The sequence below is a fragment of the Thalia democratica genome, chromosome 3 (assembly GCF_965202585.1).
Source record: "Thalia democratica chromosome 3, ktThaDemo2.hap1.1, whole genome shotgun sequence".
NCBI lineage: Eukaryota > Metazoa > Chordata > Thaliacea > Salpida > Salpidae > Thalia > Thalia democratica.
In genome coordinates this window covers 12,626,080-12,646,626 of record NC_139167.1, presented here as the reverse complement: position 1 = coordinate 12,646,626, position 20,547 = coordinate 12,626,080, and positions in this window count along the sequence as shown.

Sequence of the window (20,547 nt, the reverse complement as noted above, 5' to 3'; positions counted from 1 at the left end):
TGTTTAGAATTAAGCTTTTTATTGTAGTTTTTGAAATTATGTCACTATTGTTCGAGACTTTACAGTTTTTATAAATGATTAGAATAGTTTAGTTTAATTAAAAATAATTGAAAATAGGCTATTTTTAGATGTATAAATTAAGTTAAATAGAAATTAACACGTATTGTTTGGCTATATTTCTAGACTGTCAAACTAAGGACCTAAAATGTTTTGATATTAAAAATTTTACGATTTATAAACTTAATTTATTTTAATTTCATAATTAAATATAATGTATAAAAACGTATTTTTAAACAAAATCATACATTTAATTACCAATATTTTACCGGTGTCAAAGATGAATGTCGACTATTAAGTTCAGATAGCAAACTATTAGTTTTCAGTATAAGATATATTAAAATTAAAACAATTTAATCTCACTGTCTTAGATATAATTAATATACTTTTATAAACATTTGTTTTGTTTGTATAATGTTTGTATATATATTTGATTTGTTAAATGTTTTACTAATAAAACAATAAAGTTAGTGTAGAGAAAAACGTCGGCTTATTCATAATTTTCAAAATAATTTAACTAACTTTTCTTTTACTTAAAACTTGTTGTCTTTTAAATAGAATCTTCCTATTAATTTACTTAATGTTTTTTATTTTGATTTGATTTTGTAACTAATGGTTAATTACAATCGGTTTTCTTAAACTGTTACTTATTTGAATTAGTAAACCAAATATAAAAAATTATTTTTAAATAAATAAAATGTTTTTGTTTTGAAAACGTATGTCTATATTTTCATGTATTATAGTGGATTTTTGAGAAATGTAAATACAAGAATCAATTGCTTTTTGGATTTCATTCAAGAAGGAATCTTAAAAAAATTTTTAAGAAACCCTGGTTTAAAGCTTCATTTTACCAAAAATTAAAAAAATAACAAAACAGTTTTATGCTAATTTTCGGTATAATTGAATAGTCTGTAACGATTAAAGGAAACATAATAAAATAATACTAATAAAATAAGATCAATGATATTCATAAACTTGTAAAATAAATATCAAAAGTAAATTAAATAATATTAGAATAAACAAATAACTGACGTTTACTCTATTAACACTGACATTTTGAAAATAATAATTGTTTTGACTTTTCTTACTTTATTAATCTAGTGTTTATTACTTTAATATACTTATTACATATCTTTTCAGTAACTAAATAACAAAGTTATAACTTTTAACTTTTTTATAAATTCAAAACAAGTTTTTAAAATTCATAAGTTACAAACCAGAAAATAAAATCTTTAGAATATTAAACTAATTCATCTATTACTTAAAATTCTTTTAAATGTATAAAAAGAAAATAAACTGCATACTTTGACTAGATTATTCGTTACGTTTTATAAAGTTTAAATAACACTTCAAGAGTTTTAAGATTGTACTTTTAAACAAAATTTTCACTATAAAAAAAACTAGAGATTATAGTTAATAATGAAACTTTATTCAAATATATTTCTACAAAAAACCGATAAAAATAATTTCGGTAACTGCAGTTTATAGTAAGTAGTTTTAATTGCTCATCTTATAATAATGATGACCTCATCTATTATAAATCACAAAAAAACTTCTACATTTTATGAATAAATTGTATTTCGTTATAAATTAATCTACAGTTAATATACAAGTTGAATTTTTAAAGCTACATGTGTATTAGCTTAACCTTAAAACAAAATTTTTTATTGGTAAAATCATTTTAATTTTTATCAATCTTAGTATTTTTCGTGTTAATGTATCAGCTGTTTACATTACGAAATAAAAAAAAAAAAATTAACAGAGTAAAAAAATTATAAATGTTAAAAACAGAAAACATTGAAGACTAGAAAAGTAATTAGAACGTAAAATAATTGAAAATATTAGTTTGCATTTTACTTACAATTAAGAAAATTATATTTAAAATGCAGTATAAAATATAATTAAAATCATATTACAGTTAATAAAAGAAAAATACAAGTAAGCCATCAATGTACTCAAGTTATTTATGTTTTCAAAAGTTAAGTTTGTTTATAAGAACAATAAACATCAAATTTTATTTAAACAAAGTTCCCATTTATTTATTTGAGTGTATATAAACAATAACTATCTGTAAAGTTTACTTTTTAAATGGAGTTATTTGCTTCCTTAATGAATGAAATTAATGAATGAAATGGATCATATTTTTATATTGTTAAATAGTTTTGCATTTTTTTTCTATTTGTTTAAAAAATGTTTTAACAGTATTTCTGTGATATTCCTTAATTTTAATGTGGTGTTACAGCTTTGAGATGTATTTGTGCTTTAAACTATGAAGTTTTTATCATAATTCGTCTCGGTTTATGATGATCTTAACAATTTTATATCAAACCCTAAATTTACAAATCATCTAGTTCAGTGATTCTGAAATGGGGTTCCACGGAACCCTAGGGTTCCACGAAGCCTTTCAAAATTTAAAAAAGAAATTTGAAAGAAGAAAAAACATAAATCATAAAACTTCAAGCGAAATGGAACACATTAAATGGAATACATATATAATTATAGCATTCATTGATCTGCTTAGTGTATATCTAGCCGTAGAACTTTTAATGCGTTTTCATTATTATTAGGTGTCCTGGTTGCGCAAATTTTTGCAAATTTTATCACAACGAAGTTCGCTGGCTGTCGAAGGGGCGGACACTGGTTCGTCTCGTTAAGTTAAAGAAGCAGGTGTTCATCTTTCTTAAAAGTGAAGGTACAGAATTATTGAAGTTCTTTAAAGATGATGTTTTTTTGGTCAGGCTAGCTTATCTCACCGATACTTTCGAAGAATTGAACGCTTTGAACTTAAGCATGCAAGGGAAGCAAAATTCCATTGTTGTCACGACAGACAAGATTGAGGCGTTTAAAAAGAAAATTAACTTTTGGAAAAAAAGGTAAGCAATGGTAATTTTGCGATGTTTCATCGGTTCGATGAGGCCCATGAAAATCGCATAAAATTTAACTTCTCTGACAAAATGTACAACCACCTTGATAGTTTGTCTAGAAAATTTCAATATTATTTTCCTGAAGATAATCGCATCATAAATTTGTAGATTTTGAACTATTTTATTGTGATATTGCTTCAGAAGAAGTGAATCTTTCTACAGAAAACGAATTGGTGCAACTTTCTGAAGATAGCAATTTAAAATTCAGTTTCAAAGGGAAAAAGCTTTTAGATTTTTGGATATGTGCAATTTTTGAGTACCCCGTCCTAGCAAATCGGGCAGAAAATTTTTTTTTACCATTCACCACCACTTATCTTTGCGAGTCCGGCTTTTCGCATGTAACAAACATTAAAACGAAGCAAAGGAACTGTATTCTGACTCCAACCTTATCTGCCTGCCTCCGTCTCAGTCTATCCAAAATCCAGCCGCGCATTGACATGCTTTTTGCTAAGATACAAGTTCAAGTTTTGCACTAAATGTTTTTTTTTTGTTAGGCATCTTACCCGTTTATTACAGTAATCTGTTAATTCGGTTAGGTTCATGTTCATTTCTTTATTGTTTGTAGCTTTCATTTTGTTTTTATTATGCAAAGAGAGATTTTTACGACGTTGCGATTAATCATGCTTGTTTTTGTTTATTTATTATAGAATCATAAAATACCTATTGCCTCTGGCGCACTTTGAGTTTGACTCGACTTAAAACTATTACGATTGGTATGATTTCTAACAATAATAAAGTTTCGCTAAAAAAATCGTTTTTACTGAAATTCTTTTGTATTTTGCAGGAAATATTTTTTTAAACGTTTATGTAAAATTAAATTAGGGGTTCCGCGGAAAAGTTGAAATTTGGAAAAGGGTTCCGCCACTAGAAAAAGTTTAAGAAGCACTGATCTAGTTTGAAAATATCCGTAGTGCATTTATACCCGCAAATAAGATTTTTAAAAACACATACATATATTAACTGTAAACTTGTCATGATGATAAGCAAAATGTATTTCTATTTTAGCCACTTATCAAAGTGGTATATGACTTTGGTATATTTAAATATCACACAAAAACTTACAACACAGTAGGTTTATATAATTCATATTTGTAACAAAGGGATATAAATATGTTTTAGTTAGTATGTAATGATTATATTTTAACCAAAGATGCTCCCTGTTACTAATTTTTTTTACAATTATAAATAATTATATTGATATCTACTAACATTATGTTCTTTTTTTAAGTAAACTTTAAGTAAACTCGAATTTTTTTTTTAAATACGAGGTGATGTCTGAACATATATTTTGTAAGTACACCATTTAAACTGATTACCCAACTAAAACTTTGTATATATATACATTTATGATTATGCATAATGCTTCGAAACTAAGTAAACGATTTGAAAATTAGTTGTTTTTTTATATTATAAATATATACATATATATATATTTATAACTAATTACTAATTAGCAAAGAAAATAATTATTTCTATATAACTTACTGAACCAAAATCTAAAAAATTGAATGTAATTTATAAAAATTTCCTAACATTATCACTTACTGTCAAATATCTTTTTGACGTTTTTAAAGTTTGAAGGTATTATTACGGTCAAACTCGAAAAAACAACAGTATAAACAACATTTAAAATAATTCTTGTATTACACCTATCATTAAAATCTGAGACTAAAACAATGGTAAGTTATTCATTAAAGAAAATTGTTTTTGCATTTGAAAAAAACTTGTTGAATAATTATAATAAAAAGTACAGAAATATCATTAAAAGTTTAGTTTTTATTGACTATCACTCTTGTTTAGACTTTATTTAGTTTACAGCCATTTATATGACTTAAAATTTTGAGTAAAAAAAGCCAGCATTATGTTCTAACATAGAACAAATATATACTTAATTTTTTATTAATGTCTTGTTTTATTTATATCATTACGTCATAATTGTATTGCCGTACATTAATCCTCTGGTTAAATTTTTAGACTAAAAAAAAACTTATTCTAAACATTTCATGATTTAAAATATAAACATTACACTTAAATCTGTTTTGTTTACAACTCTGTTTGTAAAATTTGAACTAAAGAGTATTGGTGTCTTAAAGCAAGAATATATTTTAGATAAATAGGTAAGATCTAAGTCTGGTTTGTTAGTTTAATTAGACAATAAAAAAAAATAGTTTATTTTATAGTAAAACACTTAAAAAAATAAATGCATATAATAAAATAAATTAATTGTGAGTTTTGATGATCTCTACAACTCAGTCGATTATTTACAAATAATCAAATAAATTTTCTTTTTTATTTTTATTCCTATAAATTATCGGACATAAGTTTTTTCATATAAAACTGAAGCAAAGAAAGTCGACCATAGATTAAAAGATTAAGTAAAAAATAGATTTTTTTAAAATCTTAAGGAACACAAGCGATGGAATTTTTAACCTAATAAAATTTCAGTTGTTATAAAAGTTTATTTGATTAACTTGCTGATTAGAAAACAAAAAAAGTGATAGTCTTTTATTTATGTAAAAACTTTGCACTAAAAGAAATTTTGTAAATAATTTGTTGAAAATTTATAGAAATAATATTTTTTTTTTGTTTAACGTAAAGTAGCTCGTTAATATGTACTACAAAAACAAACCAAAGCTAGAACTTATTGTTATTTTCCAGGATTTTAACATATGCAAGTACTTTAGGTCTTTTTTATGCAGTAAAAAGAAGTGAGTTCTAAAAGTATGCTTTATAACTGTGAAATGTTCGTTTCAATAGTTGTTATATTTGTGTAAATTTCACATTTTTATTTCTCAATACTTGTTAAGGTCTGTAACCCTGATGCAAACGCTGTTTAACATAAAAGATATTAAAATTAACATAACATTTTTACACTAAATTATAAGCAGTTATCCTACAGCAATCTTCAAATACTCCCTAAAAAACTGTAATTGAAATAAACTATCATAATGACGCAAATCAGATAATATATTAAAAAAAATTTATAAAGTTTTTGTATGCTCAAAATAAGTCGTTAGCAAAAAGAAAATTAAAGCATAATAAAATATTGTCTTAATATATGTTTTTACTATTTACATTTTTTGTGAAGAAAAACAATATAATATATTTTTATTTATTATACTGTATAAAATTTAGATAAATTTTAACTAAAAGAGCCGGAAAAAATTATATTTACAATAAAAACATTTTTTTTAAGTAATTTAACCTATAAAAATTGAAATTTCACTAAAAAAATGGGTAATTACCTAGGATGATGTCGCAATAATATCAAGCTGAAGTTATATTAAGTTCAATGTTGTTTTTAACCATAATTTAGGCTTAAAAAATATATTTTATCAATACATAAATAAGACTTATTTATTATAGATCAATAAAACTTTTACATTTAATTTCTCTTATTTTTAAAATAAAGCAAATGATACAACAACTTAAATACATTCCTATAGTGTAAAATAAAATTAATTAACTATTTTAGTTTTTAACAAATGAATATAATTCTAAACATGTATTTATATAGCTTGTTTAAAGCGAAGAATAATTTTAGAATAATCATATCAGGCTTAAAATATTGATTTTAAGCCCAAAATTATGGTTCAAAAAGATATTAAACACAATATAATTTAAGCTTTATATTGGTGCGACATCATTCTAGGTAATTATCAAAAAATGTTTAGACTTTTACAATAAAATTAAAATATCTCTAAATTATAACTAAATGTTTGCCTGATGGTGCAGGAATTCTAATAATGATTTTTTAATCTCTCTTAGTTAAACATTTTAATAAATCAAGAACAAACTTTGTACACAGATATACAAAAATAAAACAACTTATACAAAAAGATATCAAAATACCTTAAATGATAAAATAATAAATAGCCAGGTGGTCTAAAGATAATCTGAAAACTCTCCTAACTGAACTTTTTAAGGTTTAAACCCAGTTGGTTGAAAAATAAACAGAAAATATAAATTTTAAAGTACGAAAGCTTCACACAACATTATTGTATACAACCAACTTGGTAAAATAAAACTTTAGTGATTATATTGGAAATTTTTAAGTAAAATTGTACTTACTAGTTCGAAAACAATTTTTTATCAAAAGTTATTTATATTAAATAACAAGTTATAGTGGGAATTTAGAGCATCTTAGTAAAAAGTTTCCTAGAAATAATTGCTTTTTTAAAAGTTTTACCTATCTGACGTCACGATTAAAATTTTATTTGAATTTTATTTCAGCTGAACAAAAAGAAGCATTTTTTGTTAAGGAAGCTTTTTTATCTTTCAGTGTTATAAATTCAACATCCATTACTCAAAGTTTATCAAATAACCAAAACAAAGTCAATAAACAACGTTTTTAGTGATATTTTAAGAATCTTTTTTCTTTTTTCTTTTTTTTAATAGGTTCACAGGAAACAAGAATCCAGTCAAAACACGCCCCTGCTACAACTTTAAAGTATTTTTCGAATAGAACTTAGAAAGACTTAAACTCACTAAAAATTGATATCTTTGAATATTGTTCTAAAAAAAATCAAAAAGTACAACAGTTTCATTAATTATATCAAATAGTGAATTATAGCAACAATATTTTTGTTTTTGTAGAGAACAGATAATTTCATGAATAATTCTAAACAAACATTAGTTGTAAGTTTAAGATATTTTTTTTGTTTATATTTATTGACTTTTTTTGTAAATTTCATATAGTGTTTTTATTTAGATAAAAAAGTTTAGCTATAAATAATGAATAGTTGATTCAAAAATAATTTTTTTTGACTTGATTTTTATATGCAACAAAAAATTATTGACTTTTGTATATATAAAGTCGATAATGAAAAACTCCACATTAGCAGTTTTCTGAACAGTAAAGTTTTTAAGCTTATCTCGACTCAGCTGGTAAACAATATGTTCACTAAAATAAACAGTTTATAATATGAAATATGTGCTAAAATTTGTTTTTAAGAAGAGCATTAACAAACTTATACTTTAATAAACTTACATATTTATTTTCAATTAGGTAGTTATGACAACTTCCCTTTTAAATAATAAAAAAAAACAGTAATTGTTAATTTTATTATTTAAAACATTATACACTGCTTGTTTTACATTTCCACATTTTAAGCAAAATGCATACTTTAATATTATCTAAACAAAAAGTAATAAACATTTAAAACTAGAAACAAAATATAATTATTCAAATATTTTTTTTAAACATAGCTTTCAAGTTTTGAAAAACATTGTTTATTGTAGTCGTTAACTAGATCAAAACAATATTATTTATATATAAACATTATTTCAGAGAAAAAACATAATTTAATGTACAAACATATTAGCTAAACTTAACTTTTTATTTGTGTTATATAGCTAAAATTGTTTCTTTGTAAAATATTTTAGCTAGACTTGACTAGCAGTTTTTAATAGCGTCACTATTTTATTGTATGTTAACTTAATAATATTATGTAAATTTAATTTAATTATTATTATTAAATTTTCTATTGTAGAACTGTCAATGAAAAATATAATAACGTAAAGATTAATAATAAAATTATAAATGATAAAATTAAATATTTTTTAAGTTAATCATTTTAGTTTTAATTTTACTTAATGTTTAAAAATTATTGAAATATCTTTAGATAAGAACAATAGCTAACATAAAACAGCTTTTAAAGTAAACTTAAACTAAAAATTAAAATAATAATATGGCAAACATTACGGAAAAGCTTAACTAATGGCGTACTAAAGATAAACAGTAACTTTATTTAATTAGTATCAAAGTTGAATTATTATATAAGTTAATAAGCTATTGATGTTTCAAACTAAAGTTGTGTAGTATATTTATTTTAAGTATAAAAGAATCATTATATTATTGTTTTTATAATAAAACAATGATTATCAATATTACCTATTTAAATACAAAATATTAAAAGCTAATGGTTTTTAATACAAAAAAAAACGAAGCAAGTTATATTGTAACATAAGAAAAAATTGCATTGTACGTTTCTTCATTCAATTAACCTAACTTTTCCTTGCAAAATTTATTTTCATAAAGTTGCTTGCAATTGTATAAACTTGTTTAAGACAGTGAAACATATTTTATTTGAACAAAGAAAAGTTAAATCTGTAATAAAATATATAATGCTATGTAGTTTTTAATTGATTATGTATTCGATTATTTGGAATGTTTTCATAGAATTATTTTGAGCCAATGTATTTAATTACTAGTAATTTTGCAGTGATAATTTTTACCAAAATCTTTTAAACGGTATTAACTTATTAAATTTACAATAATAATTCAAAAAAAAAATGGTAGTTGAATAAAGAATAGTACTTGGCAAGTTTTTATTGATAGTATGATATTTAACTTTTATTTGCTTATGTGGTCGGCTACTAAAAGAAAAGACTTCTGAGCCATTGTATGAATGTTACTGATTTTAATCATGTAGTTTTGTAATGGATTATAATAGCTGAGTTAGTATCAACTTAAAAATTTTTCCAATAAAAGAGTGGATTTTATAATAATTACATGTTAATAAAAACTTATAAAAAAGTTTTATTGTTGTGGTTTTTGAAAATTACGTCAATTAGCTATCGAGATTTTACAGTATTGAAATGTGTTTAGAATAGTTTGAATTAAATTAAAACTTTTTGAAAATACGCTTTGTTTGAATTTAAAAAAGAATGAAATAATACAATGATCATTCATTTCTACTAGATATTTATTTATCCAATTAAGGTACGTAATAATTATCAAAACTTAAATTATACAACAACACCAGTTAAAATTATATTTAGTTATAAATGATGAAAGTTTCCAGAAACAAAATTAACAATACTTTAGTTAAAATACTATATAATTTGAGATACTTGCCAACATACTTTAAATTCAACTGCAAAGTTTAAGGCTGAAGTCAAATCAGCTGCTGCAAAAATATATTAGTTTAAAATTTTATTCTATTTTTTAAGTATAAGAAACTTTCAAATTAAGGTTTTAAAATTAATGCTTAAAGCATTTTATTTAGTGTATAAATTTATCTATATTTTTACTTACAGACAGTTTTTCAACGATATGTAAGCCTTACATTTTACTGATTTAAAACTTTTAAAAAAGTTATGAGCAAACCAATCTACATTAATTTTAGGTTGTGGTTTTATATTGTGTACTAAAAATAATAAATAACCAGTAGTTATAATATTTCAGCTGGTTTCAATAGCAGCTTTAATATAACTAGCATTTTATCACCTGATTTTTGTTGTAAATTAATTTATTTTTAATATGCTTAATTTAAGTTTATACTTGTGAAACTAAAAACGTTTCATCACGATACATGTAAATTGTCTTATTATCTAATTAAAAAAAATGCTTTTAGAATGCATTTATAAACAATTAGTTAGTTTAACTTGATATAATTATAAAATTATATTGATTAGTAACCGATAAAAAGAGTGCTCGAAAAGTTTTGTCAAAGGACCTAGTGTACTAAGGAACCTTACGGTTATCGAGTCGTACACCACATGCTTATAAAGTTTCTTACGAGCTCTTACACATATTTTTTTTATATCAATATTAAAGTATTTAGTAATGAAACAATAAATGAAACGAAATGAATAAAAATAAAACTAAACAAAAGTTAACTAAAGTTTGTGTTTTGCAATGTACTATAGAAATTGTTTAGTAAAATAAGAACTAAAAAAATTGTATAACTTTAAATAAACTTCTAAAAGGAGGTAAACAATACTAATAGCAAACATGTGAATACTTGACTGCTAGGTTACAACTACTATAAAGATAATAAAAATTTAATACGCTGGATTACTTTTACCTTCAATTTTATCAGTATTTTATACAAAAAATTTAATTTCTATATCATTTAATATTTTTAGTCTAAAATTAAAAATAATTTTACTTTTGAATGAATAAATAAACTATTGTATAGATTTTTAATAATTTAAAAGGAGTGAATACTACCATACTGAACTTAACTTTTATAATAAAATTATAAAAATAAATACTGCAAAAGTTATGATTTTAACAAGAAAAAAACAGTTGTAATTATAACAACAACAAATTTCTTTATATTTTAAAATAAACTTTATAAATTTTAAATACTTATCAGAGTCTAAAATTGTAATAACAGAAGATAAAGACTATTTGTAAACATAAAGAATAATTTTTCTTCTTTAGTTTCCTCAGAAAAAGAGATTATAAAACGTAAGTTTGCTTTAAATAGTTATCTTAGCTTAGTGTTTAAATACTTAATTTTTTGTTAAAGTATAAAGACCTATATGTTATTTTTTTTTACATTGGCATGCTAAAGAAACAATTTTTTTTGTTATCTAAAACCTTATGGCTAATATGTATTTGAAAACTAATAACCGAGGCTTTAAATGTTGACCTAATAAAGTATTAGTCATATAACAATAAATATTCGTAAAGTTTTTAATCTGTACAGGTAATAAACAAGTGTTTTTCGAATAATTTTAAAACATTAAAAATAATCTTTTTAATTATAATATAAAATGAATTAATGATAAAGTACTATATAAATAAAGAATTAAAAAATATAAAAACAAAACTAAAAAGTAAGCTATATAGTAAAAATTAATATAACAGAAAATATTTTAATTTTAGTTTATTAAGTTTAAAATTACAGAATTAAGTAAAATTTAAAAACTTAAGTTATTTTAGATAGAATTAAATGTTTTAGATTTAAAATATCAGCAAAAAGTATTTTGATAGTTGTTTTCCCTAGCTACCAATTTTATGATAGTTATTTACAGGAGAGCAAAGCAAAGTAGTATTATTTTAGTATACTAAATTTAACAACTAATCTAAATGTTAAACCTACTTAACTTTAACTAATAAAATTCTAGGGTTTATAAATTATATGACAAAAAGTAGTGGATATCAAAAAACTTGTTTATAAATTTTAATAACAAATGGTTTTAAGTTAAATAAACAGATATCATTTATTAATTCCTTCTTAACTATATATAAGGTTTTCGTAAGTTTCATGTAGTATATCTAGTTTTTTTTTGTCATTTTTGTTAGTAATTTAGTTTAAAGTTTGGTATTAAACTTTTATTTATCATACAACTTTTTAAAAATATGTTGGAAATAAATAAAAAATATTAATGATGCAACATTTAAAACCACAACATCAAGCTTCATTTCTAAATATATATAATTAGAGTAATTTCAAATATTGGTATTTTTAAATATGCTAAATTCAATTAAAATTTTATGCTATTATAATTCAGTTGATATATTACTTACTTAACAAACTTAGTATTTAATATTAATATACAGTATTGTAATTACTTTATGAATAAATAAGTTATAATAACAACACTTATTTTTCTTAAAAAAACACTATATATTACGTTCTATAATAACAAAGAACAGTATAAGTTTAAAATTATTTTCAAGGAATTTGACATCAGTACTAACTGTAATTTAAACTTTTGGCTTTAAAAGGATTTGACATGTAAAAGCTTTTTTTTATATTTAACATGTTCGTTTAAATAGTGTAGTTGAAACGTTTGAATAAATTTATTAAAAACAAAACCTCCTAAAAACATTTTAGATAGACACTCGTTGAATCTATTACTTTTTATCAATCGGCTAAAAATTTTTTTCAAAAATCTAATTAACCGAGGTTTTTAGTTTTTAAATCCTCACCTTTAAAAACAAAGAATTGTTAATGACGTAATTTATAAAACCATCAACATTGAGGTTTAAATATAAATACAAATACTTTGGAAACTTCTCTTATCTCAATAAAGCAAACCTATAAAATTTTAAAGCTGGTATTAATTAAGCTGTTGTGATACTTCATTGCTAAATTTGCAAGTTTAAAATTATAACTGTGATTGTCAAAATTCTTTGCAATTTTTTTTTATTAATATAATTTTTAGTAAATAGTTTTTTGAAAACTAGTATTGACAACAAAATAATTATTTGTTAAACAAAAGTTACTTTTTATTTTGTTGTGTAAAGACATAAAAGACTTACATTTAAAGTAATTACACGGATTTTAACATTACTAATAACTATAATTTACGATTTTTGAAGTAAAGCAATAATCACGAATTGTTTATGTTGCTACTGCGTAATTAAGAATGCCTTTTGACTAACATTTTTACTATTTGTTTTTTTTTTTATCATAATAGTATAACCTAAAAGAAATAAAGAAGGTATCAATACATTAAAACTTATTTAAGTATAACAGAATGTAAGTTGTCGATAAAGTAGTTTGTACTAAACTAAATAACTCTTTCTGAGATATTTTTGCTATTTGGTGCAATAAAGTAGTAAAAAAATGGTTGATTGCTCAATTAAGAAGGAAAATCGTTTTTTAAATAACTGATAATTAAACAATTTTGAAAGTACGATAGAATTCTTGATTTAATTATTCAAGTTTATATATTTAAACATATTCAATTTTTTAATATAGCATGTTTAATATTCTTTTTTCCTTCTATATAAAATTTTATACATGGCCTAAACTAAACTATTTAAATTTTAATTGTTTCACACATTCACTTTTAAACTTAGCTAACATTATCACTTAACGGCAGATACCTAAAGGAAGTTATGAAATTTAAATGTATAAGCATGTGTCAAATTCGAAAAATAAAAGTATAAATCTTCAATAAAATTATTAATGTATTACACCGTATAACATCTGAGCCTATAACATTAAAAAATTTATAATTTATTCATTACTTTTTATTAAACTTTCTATTTTAAAAAGTTTTTTCACTAGATAAATATTAATTATAATAAATAGATACAGAAACATCAGTAAAAGTCAAGCTTGATATTGACTCTCACTTGTTTTATTTAGATTTCAATGAGTTCACAGCCATTTTTGTAGCTTAACATTTTCAGTATACCTAGACTCCATTGTATTAAAAATTGGAACAAGTATTTATTTATTATTGCATCAATTTCTTGTTTTATTAATATAATTACGTCATAATGTTGTTGCCGTACATAAAACCTTTAGCTTAAATATGTAGGTTATAAAAAAAATTATTCCAAACATTTAATATTACATACCTGAACCTGTTTAGTTTGAAATTAATAAATTTAAACTAAAGAGTCAAATCATTTAATATTGGTATCTTAAAGCAAGAAAAAGCTACAAAAAAAATTATAAATAAGTCTAGTTTGTTAGTTTACCTATTCAATAATGAAATTAGTTAATTTTGTTGTAGAACAATCCACTAAGTGAATGTATATAAACTGCATCCGAGTTGAATAATGAACGTTAATGATCTTAACACTCCTGTATGATATTTACTAAAAATAAAGTGTTTTTTCTTTTTTTGTGTGAGTTATTACACATAATTTTTTTCTAGGGCGCTGTATCTTAGGAAGTCGACGATAACTTTTTACTATCGACGATAACAATATGTATTTAAAACGTTTAAAACTTTAAATTTTAAACGATAAAAACAGTGTATAATAAAATGGTTTTCAAAAAAGTTTTAAAAGTTTTTTCACCTAACTGTTTTTGAAGTGTATAATAACATTTATATAATTTATTTTATTTAGTGATAGCTTCTAGCAGATTACAAAAGTCAATATTTAAAAAACACGTATATTAGTACGATTATGATTATTTATTATCAACACCAAGTAGAACATTATAATTTTTTATATTTTTCTAGCTTTAACTTTTAACCTATGTTTATTATTTTGTACTAGTTTATAAATATACTTCAGGTGGGAATTAATTTTTATGATATTATAACCTACGTTTTTTTAATGCTAACCAAGTTTGTTTTTTAGTAAACATTCCAAATCAATTGCTTTGTTAAAATTTAAAGATTCATTCAATATAATTTTCAAAAAAATAAAAATATATACTTACTAATTTTTGTTAGAGATTAATTAAAATAGTCTAAATAAAATGATACACATACCGGATTATGAATTTGTTTTTTAAATATTCTGAAATCTACTTTGAATTATATTTAAAAGCAAATGAAAACTTTAGTTCGAAACGATATAAACAACAAAACGATAACTAAATTAACACCATAATATTATCAGATTAAGATTTTTCTGATGATAAGCTTAGAAGTAATCTGAGTAATTTTAATATTGTATAATCTATTTTACTTTTAAAACCTATTGATTTTTAACTTAGTATAATATCATAAAAATAATATTACATATCATTTATTTTTAAAGTGAACAACTTAGTTAAAGATTCCTATATACAAATAGCTACACAACTTTTATACTAAACTGAAAAAAGTTTTACAACTTTAAGGTCAATCAATAAGTTTTAATGGTTAAATTTCCTAAAAATTTGAGTTGTTAGTAATGTTCTTCTAAAACACATAAAGATAAAAAAAATCAAGTAAACTGGCACAAAACAATTTTAGAATATTTCTTAAAAGCTAATTTAAAACCTAATATACGAATTTGAATTAAGACTATGATAACTAAATCCAGACAAACTTAAGTATGAACCATAAAATTTACTTTACTTACGCTTTTACCAAGATTAATTTCGTTAGTGGACATTATTTATAATCTTTCAAAATTAAACTCAAAATTTTATAAACTCAAATAAATATTATACTAAAATGGATTAGCAAAAAAAGGAAAAAAATAATAAAATTTTACTGTAAAAAAACAATAACTTCTAAGGTTTTTTTTATTGCTATACCATTATCAAAAAACCACTAACTGCTTTTATTTAGAAGTCTTACTCACAAAAAAAAAATTCAAATAATAAAAAAATTGTGTTAAATAGATCAATACTATATTAGTTTAATACCGAAAACTGATCCACATAGTTACAAAAAAGTTTAAATTTAAAAATTAATATCTCTTAACAAATTAATAAGCATTCTAAATTAAAAATATTCACATTTTAGTGATGTAAACTGTTAAATGACAAACACAAGGTGTATATTTAAATATTTTTTTCGAAGATATAGATATTGAACTATTTAGAATTTGAAAATTAAATTCTTTTGCCAATTCAGCTGCTAGTAACATTGTAGTGAGATTACCATTTTATTTTATAATTTTAAAGTTTGTGAATAAATATGGGACTTTTAGTAAAAACAAAAACTGTTTCTTAAGTTTTTCAAAACAAGTTTTTCAATGTCTCAAAACAAAATTGTTTATTCGAAGGAGTTAATCAATTTCCAATGGGTATATATCGACGTTTGTTTTTCATATACGCGTTAGTCAGATTATGTTTCGCGTTTGAGATCGTTATATGAATTTCAAAAGAAGTAGCTAACCAGCTAACAACTATTGACTCAAGAATATCAAGAGTATAAAATTGCGAGCATATTTAGTCAAACCTTTTAGTTTAGAACAATACGATTGTTAAAACTCATTATACAATTTGCTTGTTTAGTGATTTAAACAGATTCTATTCAGGCTTATTAATATATTATTAAAATGGGGAACGGGTCTATGTTGCATGAAAACAAAATTACACTAAGTTTCACGAGTGCACAAAATTGTACGAAGCTAAATTTGCACGAGGGCACAAAATTTCACGGGGGAACAAAATCGCACGAAGACGATTTAGCAAAGGGTCAATTTTGCACGAGTTACATTTTGGCACGAGAAAAAAATAAATAAAAAGAAAAGAAAGCTACTGACCGAGGGTAAGGATGAGGGGTTAAAATTGATAAAAAAATTAAAATATATAAATAAGTAACAAAAGTGTTAAAATAAATTTTATAATATATATTACTTAATTAAAAAATAAAAAGAGCTACCGACCGAGGGTAAGGGTTAGCGGTAATAGTGGTAATAAAAAAAAAATTAAATAACGTTAAAACTTACCGATCGAGGGTAAGGGTTAGGGGTAACAGTAAAAAAAAATTAAAATCAATAAAAAAAATCAACTTATGCAAAAATGTTTCCGTTGAAAGTTGTCTGCTCGTGCATCAAAATATCTTTTGTCTTTTGTCCCGTGCAATTTAGTCCCCTGGTGCAAACTAGTAACCTTGTACAATTTCGATATCGTGAAATTTTGTGCACCCGCGCAATTTTTGTCCCCTTGTGCAATTTTGTACTATCATGATCATTTTTCACTTGATTGATCATTTTTCACTTTTGATGTAATAGTTCTATTACTTTTAAAAAATAATTATTTAATAAGAGTTTTCAATATATTAAAAAATTATTAGCTGATTTTATAACAGCTTTAAAATGCAACAAAAGCATAGAGTATATAATTAAGGTAACTACCAAAAATAAAAAAATACAACAACAACATGCTATTATTGGTTGTCTCTAATGTCCTCAAGAACTAGTTCTTTCACCACAGATGCGATCTAATCGAAATAGTTATATGATTTAATATTTGAGCTACAAACTATAATCTAAATTTATGATAATTTAATAAAGCTAAAATCGAATATATAAAAACCAAAATTAGACGAATTTAGATAATAAACATAACAAAACATTCATATAAAATGTTAAACCAGAAAAATATTTATAAAACAAAGGTAAATTAATATTAAGTCGTTCAAACTGAGCACTAAATAATACACTTAACTGACAGTTTAATGTATTGAAATGTATAACAGTTTAACAATAACATTGAAAATGAAACTAAATTCGGTTATTTTTGACGTAAGTTGCTAAAACCACAAACACAAAATATACTTTTAATTATTATAATCATGGTAAGTTGTTGATGTTTTTGAGTATCATCAGTTAAAGTTTTAAAGCTAGTATTTAACTGATAATACGAGCGTACTAGGTGTCTTGAATTATGGATTATGTTTATACTTTGTAATGCAAAAACAATGTTGACGTCAATGTCAATTGGCAACAAATGGTTACTTCATTAAAAGCATCATAAACCGTTTGTAGATTGACGACGTATCTGATTAAAGTAATTCTAAAAATATTAATAGTAAACAAAGATTAAAAGTTGCACGGCAAAGACAATGCTGACTTCACTGATCATTGCCAGAAAACGGCTGCTTTATTCAAATGCATGATAAAACGTTTGTAGATTGACGACTGCAAGATTTTCGATTGTGACTGACTGATGAGTCCCAATAAGGACGAAACTGGTCTCAATCTACCGAAGGCTTGTGATCTGATGATTGAGTTGGCATGATCAGCCGTTTTTAAACTTAAGCTTGTACGGCAATCGAAAGTCCAGGCTTCTGATCTGCAGACTTTCGATAATGTTTTTGTTGTTAAATAGACAGTTCATTGTTTTAAAGTAAAATATTTATAAAAGTCTACTCAAATGGTACAATATTTTTAAGCTTATTGTCTTTCAGCTGACGCAGCTAAGACTTACTACATAATACAAAATATATACCGAAACTATTAATCATTTAATTTTTTTAAGTTTTGATTTTTGAGACATAAAGAAAAGTTATTTATAACTTACTGTAGCTTATTTCTTTTTAAAAAAGAAGTTTTAAATAACTTTTTATCATGGACTATTTCTAAATAAAGTTTTAGTTTATTGACTTATTTAGTAGATAAAAAGATAACCGTAAGAACATTTTTTGTATACATGGTATTTTTATGATTATACGGTATTTTTCTTGAGATTTATAATACGCGTTCAAATCCTATATCAAACATCTGAAATAAAGTCATGACTTTATATTAATTTGAACGCACTGATTTTTAGTTGATTGGAAACAATTATTCAAAAAAAATTTTAACTTGAAAAAATTAATTATAATTGTTGCTAATTTTGTTTAGCTTTAAATACAATTAAAAAACTATCAAATGTCTATACTTATAATTGAAACATGCTGTTGTTGGTTGACTTTAATGACGTCAACAACCAATATTTTATTAAAAAAATTTAGTGATTCTTTTTCGTTGCATTCAAATCGTTAAAGTAGCATGATTTAAGATTTTAAGAACATATCATTTTTCATTCTAATAATTTTAGCTAATTTTATTAAACGAACCTACTAAATAACAAATACTAAGTTTGAATGTCACTTTACTAACTACAGTTTCATACTTTAACAAAAAAAAAGCAAAATTGTTGTCTTTAATAAACTAATGGTCAGAAATCGAAACAAATCAGTTACCGAGTTATAAAAAGCGATTATCACGCACACTTTTTCAGTTATAACTTATGATTTTATAAAGTACATTCGTTTAGTTTTAGTACAAATTAGTTTAATTAAAAGAATATTTCAACAAAAACACAAAACATAAAAAACATAAAAAATGATTTAATAGTTTAAAAAAATACTAATTGTAAATCGCATTCATAAAAATAAAATTCACTATTTTCATATATATTTTTTTAAATCTGTTTTACGCCTTAAAAATTGTTTATCTCTATAAACAAAGTCACAAATAAAACTCTATTTGAAACTTATAAACACAATGTTAATATCAAATCTAACATTTCTTACTTTTATGGCAATTAAGCCTTACATAATACATTATTTTTATGGTGTTTAAGTGGTCAGTTAATCAAGTTATCTGAACATTTTTAGTCAAATGAACTCTTTAAACTACTGTATGAAATTTGCTGTATATGATTGTAGCTGAGTCAGTATCAGCTTAAAAACATCCAGAGATAGAGAAGTATATCTGTAGAGAAATCAAATTAATTAGTACTAGTAGGTAAGCCGTCTTTTTATTGTTTTTGAATGCTTCGTCATTAGGTATTGATATTTAACAGTTTTGATATATGCTTGAAAAGTTTGATTTTAACTTAAATTTGTTGAAAGTCTGCGTTCTTTGCATGTATTACCTAAACTGAATAAAACTTAAACACAACGATTTGTTTAAGTATTTAACTTTGCTGACTACAACAATATTTACTCTATCAATATTAGATTTGAATTTTAAGGCAATGACGACAAACCAAAACGCAAACAAAATTTTTGATTAATAAAAAATTTAAGTCAACATAATAAAATTAAAAATGATGACCCCGGGGTCAATTTTTTCATGATAATAAAAAAAGAACTAAGAAATAGTATAGCAAAAAGAAACAATTTAAAATACTTTTCATTAAACAATCCTTTCCTATCAGTATTTTTATAGTTTTTACATACCACTTTTGAACACTGTTAACTGTCAACTTATTTAAGACAAATAAAAAACAGTAGTTGAATAAAAAAAGTGCTTTTCAATTTTTTATGTTTTATGTTTATACTATGCTATGTAGTTTTATTTTAGTTTATGTAGTAAGCTTTTAAAAAGTTTTGAAAAAAGACTTATAAGCTAATGTATTTAACAAAATGTAGTTCAATTATGGAATGTAGTAGCTGAGTTACAATCAGCTTAAAAATTTTTCCTAAAAGACAAAGAAGTATGGTTATTAAAATATTATGTTGATAAATATATAGAACTAATCCTTCTTGTTGTGATTTTCTGTAATTACGTCATTAGTTATCGATTTTCGTTTTGTATATAACCTTTAAACTCTTTTTAAATTTAAGGAAAGTCAGTTTATTTAAAAACTATCTAATATCGAATAACTTTGTATAACTTATTAAAAATGGTAAAACTATTTTTATGGGTTGTGCCGAAGCATTCTACATTAATAATTATTTACCTTTATATGATCATTATTTA